At 37.9% G+C, this 13,312-nt stretch overlaps 1 long non-coding RNA gene across 1 annotated transcript; it reads right to left on the bottom strand.

The window, feature by feature from the left end:
* Window positions 1-567: 567 nt before the first annotated feature.
* LOC147872463 (uncharacterized) lies at window positions 568-3,495 on the bottom strand. The gene is made up of 3 exons (XR_015537307.1): window positions 3,336-3,495; window positions 2,123-2,193; window positions 568-1,181 (listed from the first exon to the last, which is right to left on the bottom strand). It is a non-coding gene; the product is annotated as an uncharacterized LOC147872463 (long non-coding RNA).
* Between the last annotated feature and the right edge of the window lie 9,817 nt (window positions 3,496-13,312).

Consider the following 13,312-nt stretch of genomic DNA (forward strand, 5'->3'; position numbering starts at 1 on the left):
GGAATGCCATCGCTATGTATTGATGTGTGACAATTTCAAATTTATTATTCCCTTATTATCGTATCATACGAGACATTAAATAAACAAAGGGTCTTCTTAAAGAGAAATGAAAATATCTCGTTGGACTTACCACTCACAGCACATTTTTGTGCAATGCCATAGCATGAACAGAAAATAAACATGAAAGTATAAATATCATGAATGTAACTAAAGAAAGAGGACAATTTACGAAAAACTGTTCGGAGGTTAATGTAAAGAGTAAGCTGTACATTTGATGGATCTACATTAGAAATGACAATAAGGTACGGTATCGTATTAATTAAAATACATATTAAAATTACAATGTACGCTGTGTACGAGCTGTTTTGGTAATCAGTTGAAACGTGACAGATGCAGTCGGTGATACTCGGAATCCAGGAATAGTCAGGATCGTTCCCAGACATCAAAATCTGAGCCACACTTCCTTCGAAAGGATTACATTGTTAAAGAAAGTGAGGGAAAAGGATAGACAGAAAGGAAAGTAAAACGCAGATAATATACAAAAATATGTAAAATGATTTCTCAAAATTATGATATTCCACAAATCCTTTTACTTTTTCTAAATATATGTGGCATAAAATTCTTATTTGGCATACAGGATATACGTGCTTTTCTACGAAGTACATGATATAAAAACAATTGTCCTTATTAAACACATGTAGTTACAACATACATTGTAAGCAGTATTAGTTCTGTCTGTTAAAACGTATTAACCTGAACAATCTTATAGGTGAGTTCCGAATCCAATATAATTTTATGACTCGGAAACATACTAAGGGAAATGAAATTATCTAATTTGCTCGAAGTGTATTTATTTCCCTAATTATGGATAAGATGAATTGTGTGTGTTTAATGCTTAGTGTTGACATGAGGCATCTTAAACTTGCTCACGGCGGTTTAGCAGTGGAACAAAAAATCTTCATACGGTTCGCTACTTTGTCGAGTCTGTTTTAAAGTATGAGAGGACGTTCGAACTGCAAGGAAGGGCAACATTAAGGAAGGAAATCTCTTATAACAGGAATTTTTTTTAATTCCTCGAGAATAAGATTCTTCACTTCATCAACAACCTCACGAGAGACGTTCAAATTACTGCTGACAAAGTCGGAGAACTTGTCGATAATTTCCTTAATAAAGTCTCGTATCTGTATCAAAGAAAGACAGAAAGAAGAGCATATGAAAATATTAAAACAACTTTATAATGAAAGACTTAAACTAGCATTGCACTATTATACATACGTAAGTCTTACTTGGATGTGTACACACGTACGCCCATTCATACAAATTTTCGTATGAAAAAGAGAGAAAACAGTGTAACAAAGTCCGTCTTGAGAAGCTGATAGCTACTCACGCCCTTAATAAGTTCGTAAATTTCTCATCTCTCGCATATATGTTAATATTATCCCACCCACCCCCCCCATTCCGCGGTCCACGCCCAGGTCTTCCGAATGATCTCGCCCCTTCAGTCTTCCCACGCAAACTTTTTACACATCCTTCATTTCCGACCTCCCTGTTATGCGTTCTTTTATATGCCCTGTGCAAGGAACAGTTATAATAAAATACCATGTTATAATTCACAGTGTCTCGTGCTGTTTATTCAACAATGCCTCCGTCAGTAGCATACAATCGAAGGACTGAGTGATTATGAATCGTGAGCTCAGTCACAGTTCCACGTCCAGCATTTATCTGCGGGAGGGGGGGGGGGGGGGTTCGTAGGTCTAAGAATCATCAATCAGAATAGTAGCCAAAAAGTCGAGTTTCAAACTGCAGACCCGCCGAATATGAAGCAGGATGTACTAGCCTTACTTGATGCATCCTGATTCTTATTCAAAACGTCCCGGTCTCGAATTTCGGACCCATGACTTTCGTGGTTTTCCTCAATCCCTCCAGGCAAATCCACAAATATTATCCCAAAATAAGCCACGACAATTTCGACAATTTCCCTGCGTGTCGATTCTAATTCCAGCCACAGTCATTCTGCTATCCAACCCTATGCAGGATACCACACATATTTACTGTTGTATCCCCATATCCAAACTGGAAGTGTAAAAGTGACCATGTGCGCAGTTTCTTAACGAGGACTTACAATTTCGACGATTGCGCTGGGGATCCCAAGGGAAGATGCATCACCAGGGGCGGCATCCACTCCAGCTGCTTCTGTGAATACACAAATTACATTATTTAGTATCGGTTGTGTGTTTATCGCTCTGCAGATGCACGATTGATTATTTTAGAGAACTGCGTCACGAGACGAATATTTGCATCCGAGAAGGCGGAAGTTGCACGGGAGCATTTAATAAAAGAGGATCTTTGTCTGTACTTATCAACTGATATGGTTAGGGCGATTAAACAAAGAATGATGTCGTTTGCGGTAAAATGTATAACGCATCACCAACGCCTTAGGTGGAACACCTTAAAAGAAAAAGACAACGTGAGTGGCAGAGAGGTAACATTAATATTGACTGTACATAAATGGATTCTAAGGATGTGTAGTACGTTGCTTTGGATCAAGGGCGAAAGGATACAGTGCTAGGTTTTAGCAAAGACTTCAGAATGTCTTGATTTGTCGAATAATTATTATCTGATCAAGGAAGAGTTACTAGCAGTTTGGCTGCTACAGATTATTCTTATTGTTGTTATCATCATTATAAGGAACAGGAGTAGTAGCACAGCATGAACAGCAGTTTTTAGTTAGATACAAGAACAGATGATGTGTTAAGTTTGTCAGACTCTTCAAAGATCCACATAGCCACCACGTTTGTTCTCGTTTACTTATAAAAAAACATTTCGTTCACAATTTGTAAGCAAGTTTATGGCCAACAACAACACACAGTCTTACACAGACACAGTGTGATGATCTCATAAGCCCATTTCGTTTTCTTGAACGAAAGAAAGATGGCTGAAAAGGTGAAATCAATAAACAGATACTGAATTTGTGAAGCGTGGATAAGGAGGAAATCGGAACTCAGCTACGAGTAATGCGTCAACGCTGGGCCCACAAGTAATGCCATGGAGTAGTGCATTCTTGGGAAGTTGATGGTCACTCAGGTAGTCAAGAAATTTCACACCTTTACAGAACCAGAATGTTAATTGCCGTGTTCACAAGAGCCCGCAACTTAATGCTGTTTCGAACTAGCTGAATTCAGCCCAAAGTTCACTTCTCGGCGGAAACACTCCAAAGAAAGAAAACATATATACCGTACTATCCATGAATCCTACATACGCATTTTACAAATTCGCTCCATCATATTTCCAAACGTCTACGTGATAAATCGTTTCACATAATAACACATGCTTACCAGTCAAGATGAAGAAAGCTGCAGAAGCAACGAACAGAACAACAACCGAAGTCCTCAGCATTTTTGATGTTACGATTTGCTGGGTGACAGGTACAGTGAGTGAAACTTATCGGTTTGCGTTTATATACTGTTTTGTAGTTACATAATTATTAGTGGTGACTAACGCTCAACCAACCTGCCACTCACAGTGATACGTCAAGTACAACAACTGAAGTTGATAACTCTAGAACTAGTTATTGTTTTTAAGGTATCTTTATGCAACATATCATCTATTAGTCATCACCATATAAAATAGAGGGAAAAATGGTAAATAACATATAGTTAATGCATTTTAGCTGGCAACAAAACGTCACAACTGAAAACAATTACAGTTTTATGCACGGCAACTAAACCGACTCGCATATTTTTTCAAAAGGCGTTTTTGCGAGTTCACTCACCCCAAGAACACTCTCATAAACCCAGGGCCGGCTATAGCCGCCAAATCAACATTGGTACTTCGCCACAGGTTATTTAATACTGTTGCCTTTCAACAAAGCGAAGTAAAACGTTAATTTAAAATTTTACTGAAATCCGTCAAAAAGTTTTGGGTATGAAACATGTAGGCAGGTAGGCAGACTAACAGATACGAGCTTTCTATTATACACGTTTGGTTTACGCACTTTGTGCGGGCAACAAATCAAGAATTAAAACATTCCCACGATGGAAATGAAATTAATTTTGTTTCAAAATGTTTCTACGAAGTTTAGAGTTTAATACTGCAAGGAAAGAATGTGAAGTTCGTATGTGATACTACCATCGGGAAAAAGGGACACGCTAACGTTTTAACGTCACACTTGATAACGGCATTTGCATAGCAAACGTTAAATTTCAGTGTTAAATTCTTGAAAAATTACAATGCTTATACGTGCCTTAGTAATTACGAAACGTCCAAGAATTTTCGTTGTAGATACTGGAAAGGACGTCACGTTTTATCGGAAGCCACACATTCAGGGAAGAATGAGTTTTAAGAACATACTCTGTTAAAACTATGACTTTCTGAGCAATTTAAAAGACAGCCATTTAAATATTTATACTTAATGGAAACTAACAAATCGTTAACTCTATATGGCATTGGTAATTAAAATGTACAACCTACTTTTAATATTCGGTAACTACATTTTGTCCGCAAAGTGTGTTTATGGATTTCGCATGAATATGAGAATAAACAGCGATTATTATTTTGAGTTAATGTTTTTAAAAGACAAGCACTGTGTTATATTTGATGTAGAAATTCAATTTTTTAATATTATTTTGATGAATTTTACATACTAAAATGCCAGCAATCTCTTGAGATTTCGGAAAACTATAGTTAGAGAAAGTTTAATTACATGGTACCGACACTCCCGTGGTGAAGACACCTAAAACCAGGGTGCCCTGCCGGGCACATGTAGGTGTCACTATCGAGTTACATAACCGTGACTCAGGCCTGAGACCCGTGGCAGTGAAGATTACTCCGTGTTCGCAACTTCCGAAGACCCTTCGTGCTGAAACGCGATTGGTGGAGAATAGCCGCACTTCATGTGCTGCACGGCCAAAAACTTTTGTTCAATGGAATGTCTTAAATATGTACATCGTTTATACGGAATGTAACGTAAGAACATGACTGCCACGCACAATCTGAGCTCTGAGTTGTAAAAAGCTTGTTGCAGTTTGAACGCAGGAACTTTTTAGGAAGATGACGACAGGCGTCATAGACAACATCGCATTAAGATCAAAGACTACACTTTTAGCACGTGGATAAAGCAACGAGAAACTTGGTGGTCGTTCCACAAACATCATGATTCGAAGGCTGAATTTTACATTCGACAATATAATGCATGTGGATCCTGTTTTTTGGTCATGGCACTGAAAGATCGGCAATGCAGCCCACATCTAAACGGCACCATGAGGTCAAAACAGAATCCACATTAACACTGAACCGTCGCAAAATTATGAAATCAGAGATAACTCAGGCCAGATCAGACCAACATAAGGCTCAATTTTACTGGCAGGGGAATTTAACAGTGGTCTATATATAAACTTATGGCACTGCCTACACTATTTACATGGGACTGAAAAATTAGATTAAGGAGAACAAAACATTATCAAAATTCAAGCAACAAAAATTATTTTTTTAGAATTGTTGAGGGACGTACCATGTGCCAGGAAAATATACAAGCTACAGGGAAGGAACTGAATATGTATTCGTTAAGACAAAAATAGACGATCACAGAGAAAATACTTAACGCACTGGATGACAATGGACGACAAAATATTCCTGAAACTAGTTTGACATTACAGGTCAGTATAATGCGAAAACTGTGTTGGCAGTCAGAAAAGTTTTCATCCTAATCGGTGGTAAGGGGAGATAAACAGATGTTACTTTTGCGTGTTTAGGTATAATTAATTTCTCCGTAATTCCACTAAATATTCAGATGAGCTGTATTCTACCGTTTGCTGAGAAATATAATATCATATCGTACTAGCTAGAGTCCTGCATTGTTGCTACTTGTACTAGAAACTGTCGCATGTAAAGACAGCACAGACCAAACAGCTTGTGAAATTAATGGATTCTACTGCCTGAGGTTTGTTCGCTGATAACTAAAAGATTTCCAAGAATCAGAGCAGCTTAATATTCCCGCAGGTTTCAGAAACTCGACAAATAACTACAGAAGGTCTGGATGTGGTTTGTTATTTCTTCTGTCCGCTTAAATTTCTGTAGTAAAACCAAGAGACTGAACTCCCACAGATTATAACTCCGAATCATGCAGTAGGGTCCTTCTGCAGAAGCTGACATTCAACCAGGTAGTCAAGAAATTACACAAATCAATGTGTCCTATTCAATTACAAATCCTTAAGGGCCCCTTGGGCTTCTTCCCCCGTAATGTGTTCTAAAGCAAAATTTAAAAGCTATGGTACCATCTCCCTTTCTCAAACCATTTCGAATAGGAAATGAAGGAGACAAACGTTTACTTACATGGACCTTAATAGAGATTTATTTTAAATACATTCTAATTAAAGTAGAGAGTTTTTTGGATATTTTATATCGTCTAATAAATAAAATCATAAAATCCACGACGTTCCGGAGATGGGACTCTATCTCCGTCTTCAGGTAGAGCTACTCAGTTGGGCCCAATCGATAGCGCTAATCCGGAGATAGGTAAAACTCTTTACTTCAACAACGTACCACCGTCACAAACTTCTAGAATTGAGCTACATTTTAATTAGCCCATCTAGTTTCACAGGGACACTGAGTTTTCTCATAAATGAATCATATGCATTCTTGAAGTCTGCAAACAGCTGGTGTACTGTCCCACTGTTCCCTCATTTCTCTTCTCCAGTATTTAACAAATGCAGAACAAGTGTCCAGCACGTGGTCGATTATATCGAAATGTATTAATCAATTTGTCATGTTTAATAATAAGACAGTTTGTGGAACCTTAGAATGTCAAAACTTTTCCACGAGATTAAAAAAATCTTTTCAAAAGATCAAACGAGGGCACACCCGCAGATAACACGGCGATCTCATAAGCGTACTTATTTCCATAAGAAAGGAAAGTAATTTAACATGTCCGACACATTATTTACAGTATATGGGACACTGAGTCACCTTCAACATAATTCAGAATTATCAGCACCTTCTTCAAGGTTCATGTTATTAAACTGTACATTTAAGGTAAACGAGTTCTAAACAATCAGCAAGGTTAATGATAACGGAATAATGCCTAACCAACATCGTGTTTGTCTTACAACGTTGAATAAAGTATAACCTAGTATTTGCAGAAGCAGTCATAAGAACGAGGTATTATACAAAACTTTGAAGGCGTCCATATTTGTTGTGCTAGTTGCTTATAAAACTTTTTTCATATTAGCAGGTAAATATAATTATTAGTTTCATTGCTCTTTGTATTTTCCTCTACATTATTATATAAACAAATAACGGACTCTTCAGCATATAAATCATTCACTTCGGTTCCCTCATTAGAGTGTTTGCCAAGAACAAAAACATTATAATAGAAAAGAGCTAATAAGCATATGCATGAGACAGAAACAAATGACAACTAAATTAAATATATGCAGTCTCTGTAAACACGTTCCTGTATCGAAAACGTATCCACAAACGATGCGTTGTTGCTGAAAATGTCCAGAAAACTGCATGTCATTTGCAGCAATGGCTCTGCTCCAGCTTAGCAAAGTATCAGATTGCAAATGTTCTGAATGACTGTCTATTACGACATAGCTACAGCAGCATAATAGACCCTTCATATTGTGCAAGAATTTATCTCACTGGAGATATATAAATTTTAATAGATGAATTATACCCAAAATTCTTAATGTATTAAAGTAGTCATTACAATAATTAACAGCATATTCTGACAATAATGTCACATAAAATAGACACTAGCAACAATTTCGAATACCCTTCTCGAGACTCGAAAAATGACGTAACAGTGACTTAATAATCGGTCTCTTAACCTACGAGGGTCGCTCATTAAGTAATGCCCCACATTTTTTTCCTCAGAACATATTTATTCAAGATGGCTGAAATTTAGTGACAATATAAATCAATGTTTCCTTTACACATACTATTTTTCCACTTAGTCCCCATCAACTTGTACGGTTTTACGCCAGCGTGGAACAAGTGCGTGCATGCCTTGCCGGTACCAGCTCTTGTCCTGTGCACGTAGCCATGTCCTCACTGCTTGAATAACGCTCTCGTCATCTTCAAACCTTGTTCCGCGGATAGCATCTTTAAGTGGCCCAAAGAGATGGAGTCGGAGGGTGGATGGGGCAGCACCGTTCAACCAAATTTGGTGATTTCTTCCCGGGTTCTCGGACTTGTGTGAGGGCGTGCATTGTCATGCAGGAGCAAAATTTCTGCTGGATGCTTGTGAGGCCGAACTCGTCGGAAACGCTTCTTGAGGGTTTCCAGGGTCATAATGTACGCGTCTGAATTGATGGTCGCACCTCTTGGCATCACATCCACAAGAATGACCCCATCACTGTCCCAAAAGACAGTCATCATGACTTTTCCGGCGGAGGGAGTTGACTTGAATTTCTTCTTTCTCGGTGATAGAGGATGATGCCACACCATTGACTGCCTTTTTGTCTCCGGCTCAAAGTGGTGTATCCAGGTTTCGTCACCTGTAATGATCCGGGACAGAAAGATCTCTCCCTCAGCATCAAAACGCTCCAACAATTCAGAAGAAATCGTTTTCCTTTGAATCCTGTGGTCTGCTGTGAGACTTCGTGGAACCCATCTTGCGCACACCTTCGAATATGCAAGAGCCCGGATAATTGCAATTACACTTCCATTGCTGACTGAAAGCTGTTGGACCAATTGTCGAGTTGTGATGCGCCGATCCTCACGAATAATGGCATCCGCGCGGTTCAACATGTCCGGAGTGGTGGCTGTGGCAGGACGCCCAGAGCGCGGCAGATCACGGAGCTCGGTTTCTTCACTTCCTGAAGCTTTAACTCTCTTAGCCCAGCGACCAACGTTGCTCCTATCGACTGCACAGCTTCCATACACAGCACACAAACGTTTATGAATGTTCACCACCGTTTCTTTTTCAGCAACAAAGAATTCAATTACAGCTCGTTGTTTGTAACGAGAGTCGTTCACAGACGCCATTTTAACAGTTCACTACAGCTCCGCTATCGGTTGGAATCATTTGAAACTCCGTACACGAACGCGGGAAACATCAAATCTCAAGCATGTAAAAGTGCACTTTTCTATCTTCATTATTGGCTGAGAAAAAAAATGTGGGGCATTACTTAATGAGCGACCCTCGTACTTACGTGGAAAGCGTTCATTCAGTCTAGTTGCCGGAACTTTGCAAATATTAAAAATACAGAATTTGATCCCAGCATTTAGACTTTAAGACCGCCAATGTCTTAAGCCGTTCGAACAGAGAACTCCGTATATTTATGTTATGTACTGTGACAGTAGGGACCCTGCAATGGTATAATCCGCTATCGAGAGGTCTTCACCACTATCCTTCCAGTAGGTCCTGGACCGAAGGGAGACACATCACCAAATAAATTTTCCACAAATATTTTATTGATATTAAAAAGTGCCTTTTCCCAGAGGTTTCGGGTAGGAGAATAGAAAAAAATTATGGTGTAATATTAATTTCTTCTTATACATCTCATAACGATCCCAACTAAGTTGCCGGATGAACAGTGTTAACAAACGACTTTTTGTGTAGTTCATCGAAGGTTCTGATTCGAACTAAGAACGATCACAAAGCAGCTTCTACGCAAATATTTCTTATCTGTGTCTCTTTAACAAACATGTATTTGGATACACAGTTTATGGAGATATTTTTGTTGTATTGCAACTGTCCTTGTAATACAATTCGCCACACAGCAGAAGGGGTGAGTTAAAAGGATTGCATTTAATGCTACTTAAACTGTTCGTTGCTAATGGATAAATAATGATACATTGTTGTAGAATTTTATTGTAAAGCAGAATACTCCTCTGATACGGTGCAAAATCAGCAGCTGGTCTGTGAAGAGGTTTGTATATCATGTTGACTGCATAAACCTCTGAGTATTTACTTTGTCGCGAATCATAAAAAAAAATCCTCCGAAACACGTGAAATGCTGTGGGGCAAAAAGCACAGACGTATATTTTATGTTTAGTGAATGGTCACCGTATATCAGAAGAGTCGTTCGCCGTGATTGTGCGGCAACTTCTCTGACGTGACTGTAAAGCGGGAAACCGAAACACTTAACTCAGGCGTTTGAACAGATTCCACAGTTTCACTATTGTGATGCAGCTAGGTCCATGTAACTGAGATTCGCGTGTCTTTCTACCCATGGGCAGTTTACACAACCATATACCATGGAAAACTGAGCAAATTTGTTGTTGAACCCGAATAATACACGATCCACAACAAACCTCACCTACCTCCACAAGATCCACCTTAATATTATATTTACACATAATTTTTGGGCCTTCCAAGTACACGTTTCCCAAGCGGTTACCGAACAAACATTTATAATTTCCTCGACATCCTTAAAATTTATCCCGCCCACCCTAGCCTTCTGGGCTACACTATACTAATAACACTAGCTGACATGTAATCACGGAACTGTTCATTTCTAATACCTTAAATTTCTCGCTCACTTCTTACTTATTAGGTACAAATATAATCATGAGCATGTTGTTTTGTAAAAATAAATAAATAAATTAAATAAAACCTTTAATTTCACTAAGAGAACAGTAACAGCTGAAGATGGATGCATTATATTTCTTCGAAATATCATTTACCTACAAGTATACACTGCGCTACAAGTCAGAAAATCAACATCTATGTCAAATCTATTGTTTATCAATAAATTAACTGTTCATGTATTCAATATTTTTAATACAATGTATCAAATAGTCAAATACTAAAATTATACAGAGTCGAGTGAGATGTGATTAAATTACTGTGAATGATAAATCGGGATACATGTGGAAGGAAGAGGTCGTGTCTTAATTCAAAGACGAAATGGAATCAGGAGATCTGAAATTTCAGTATTCTTTGGAGCACATAACAATCACATGTTTTTGTTGCCCCCATCATCACCCTGATCGAGGCAGAAAGCACCCCTCAAATGTTGAATAGTTTCTACCAGACTACACGAAGCAACATCGCCGTGGAACTTGAAATCTCGCCACTATATTTCATATCATCTTGTACACTGACCTACTCATCACATCGCAGAATCAAAGAAACTAAATTCAGAACCTACCGCTTATATCGTCATTAAATCTCGATGATTCATCTTATAGTAGAACTTATGCCTGAAAGAATGCTTTACGCATACCAAACAACACACGATCCGGAGAAGTTGCCGCCTCCACGGTGCACACGATTTTGTATGAAACCTGCTTCACGCCAGCTTATAGAAAATTACAATAGAAAAAGGTCAGTCTCATGCAGTTTTCGTAGGGTATAAACAACATATTTCCGAGTAAATTAATAGTATAACAGTTCATCGAAGCATCCATTTATCTATCATTTAGAGTAGCATACATTTAAGTTGGTTAATTGTATGCTAAGCTTTATGAATCTACAAATCAAGAGATAAATTGTGTCCATTATCGTCGGTGTAAGCTAAATTTAAAAGCAAAATTTCGGCGAGTGTGTTAATTCTTGGAGAAGTACTGGTTGGTTAAGTATTAAAATGATATATTATGGACTCTTGAACTGCTGTTAAGAGTGAGATGGGGGTCATCTGAGAACAGTTTTAATAAATACGTGAGATGAGGCTACATAAAACAATTCACAATTGACACTTTCATATAATAATTTATTGTTTTAGTAGAAAGACTTCTTATGGTAGTTAAATACAAACGTCAAATTTCATTCTTGTAACGTTACACCCATGTTCTTTTAGAAAACATGTGACGCAGATGTTAAGCAGTTTGAATGTTGTAAATATTTGGTTGTCATATAAAACAAATCTTACGACACTTTCCATATGAATTATAAAAAACTTTTAATCGATAGACGAGCTTGTCTGTCAGTCATGTACATGCTAATTCATGTAATTATTCACCACATTTCAGTACTGTTTTATTATCCTAAGTTATCCAACTACTTTATAATGCTGAGCCGTGTAGAGTGACAGAAATTGGCCGACATTTCTACCAGACTACACGGCGCAGCATCAGAAGACAGTCATGTTTATCCAGCTGCATTGAACGCATAATGGAAGTCACACCAAACAAAAACAACCAACCGTATTTAGTAGGGAAACCATAACAGAAAATATCTCTTGGAAGACCTATAAGCAGACGGAAAGATAATATTAAACTGTATCTTAAAGATAGGGATTATGAGGGTGTCTGCTCATATAGTATAGCGGGCTCTTGTGAACACAGTAACAAACCTACGGTTTCCATAAAATCTAGGGCACGCCTTGACCAGTTAACCGACTGTAAGGTGACTGAGGGCGCTATTCCACGTAGTTAGGCACCATTTTGTACTACGGAACGATCAGAAGGCTTGTTCAACTCTCTACAAATTCGCACTTGTTTATACCCTTTCATCTCATCGTAACCCGGCCAGTTACAACAGTGAATAACTTTCTTTTTGTGTGTGTGCATGTAGAAATATGCCTCTTGTATTGCACTGTACTACATAAAACGCAAAAAATCGTCTTTTCGTAGCCTTCGTATTCGACAGTTTCAACTTCTTACTTAAAACTACGAAGGCTACATCTCGGTTTCCGAAGAGGGATCTTGGTAAGTGAAGGCTTTCGGAAAGGATGTTTGTTCCTTTCATGTTTCTCATGATTTCCACATCTTCAAGGGATACAATCATTTTTCATTTAATAATTCTACGAACAGTAGGTGAATAAATTAAAGACATTTTACATTAAAGAATAAATCATTAAGACGCTACCGCTGTGTTAGCAGCAACCAAGGCCCGTCACTGAACGCAATCATCAGCTACTTCCGCCCACCTCCAACCCACACGATATATCTCCTTAAGATGCATCTTAATCTTATGCTCCCTTCTCCCTCTTGGTCTTCCAAGCCAACATTTTACGAGATTAGCATTACATTTCTTCGCATCACTGCCTTGTTTATTTCACTACCCCGTATAAATTATGAACTAATATTCCAAACACCTCGCTTAATTCATAATTCTTATTTCCAAATATCTTAATGATATTTCCTAATATTTATTATGTTTATTTGTACTTAAAGTCACAATGTGTAGCACAGCTAAGGAAAATTATTTAATAAATCAATAAAATAAAACAAGCATTAGGAAAGCATATACTACTAACTCAAAACACCGAAACGGTTATTAAAATATAAAAATCATACACGTAATTATACTTTAAAGAAAGTAGCCCTTATACTAAACACGTATTATACAGACAATAAATAATCTGCAATACGGAAAGAAGAACGAAACAATGAAGCATGAAAAATGGAATAGCGATAAGGC

This window comes from Zootermopsis nevadensis, unplaced genomic scaffold, assembly GCF_977971745.1.
Source record: "Zootermopsis nevadensis isolate Lab colony 2312 unplaced genomic scaffold, Znev_1.0 Znev_ptg000027l, whole genome shotgun sequence".
Lineage (NCBI taxonomy): Eukaryota > Metazoa > Arthropoda > Insecta > Blattodea > Termopsidae > Zootermopsis > Zootermopsis nevadensis.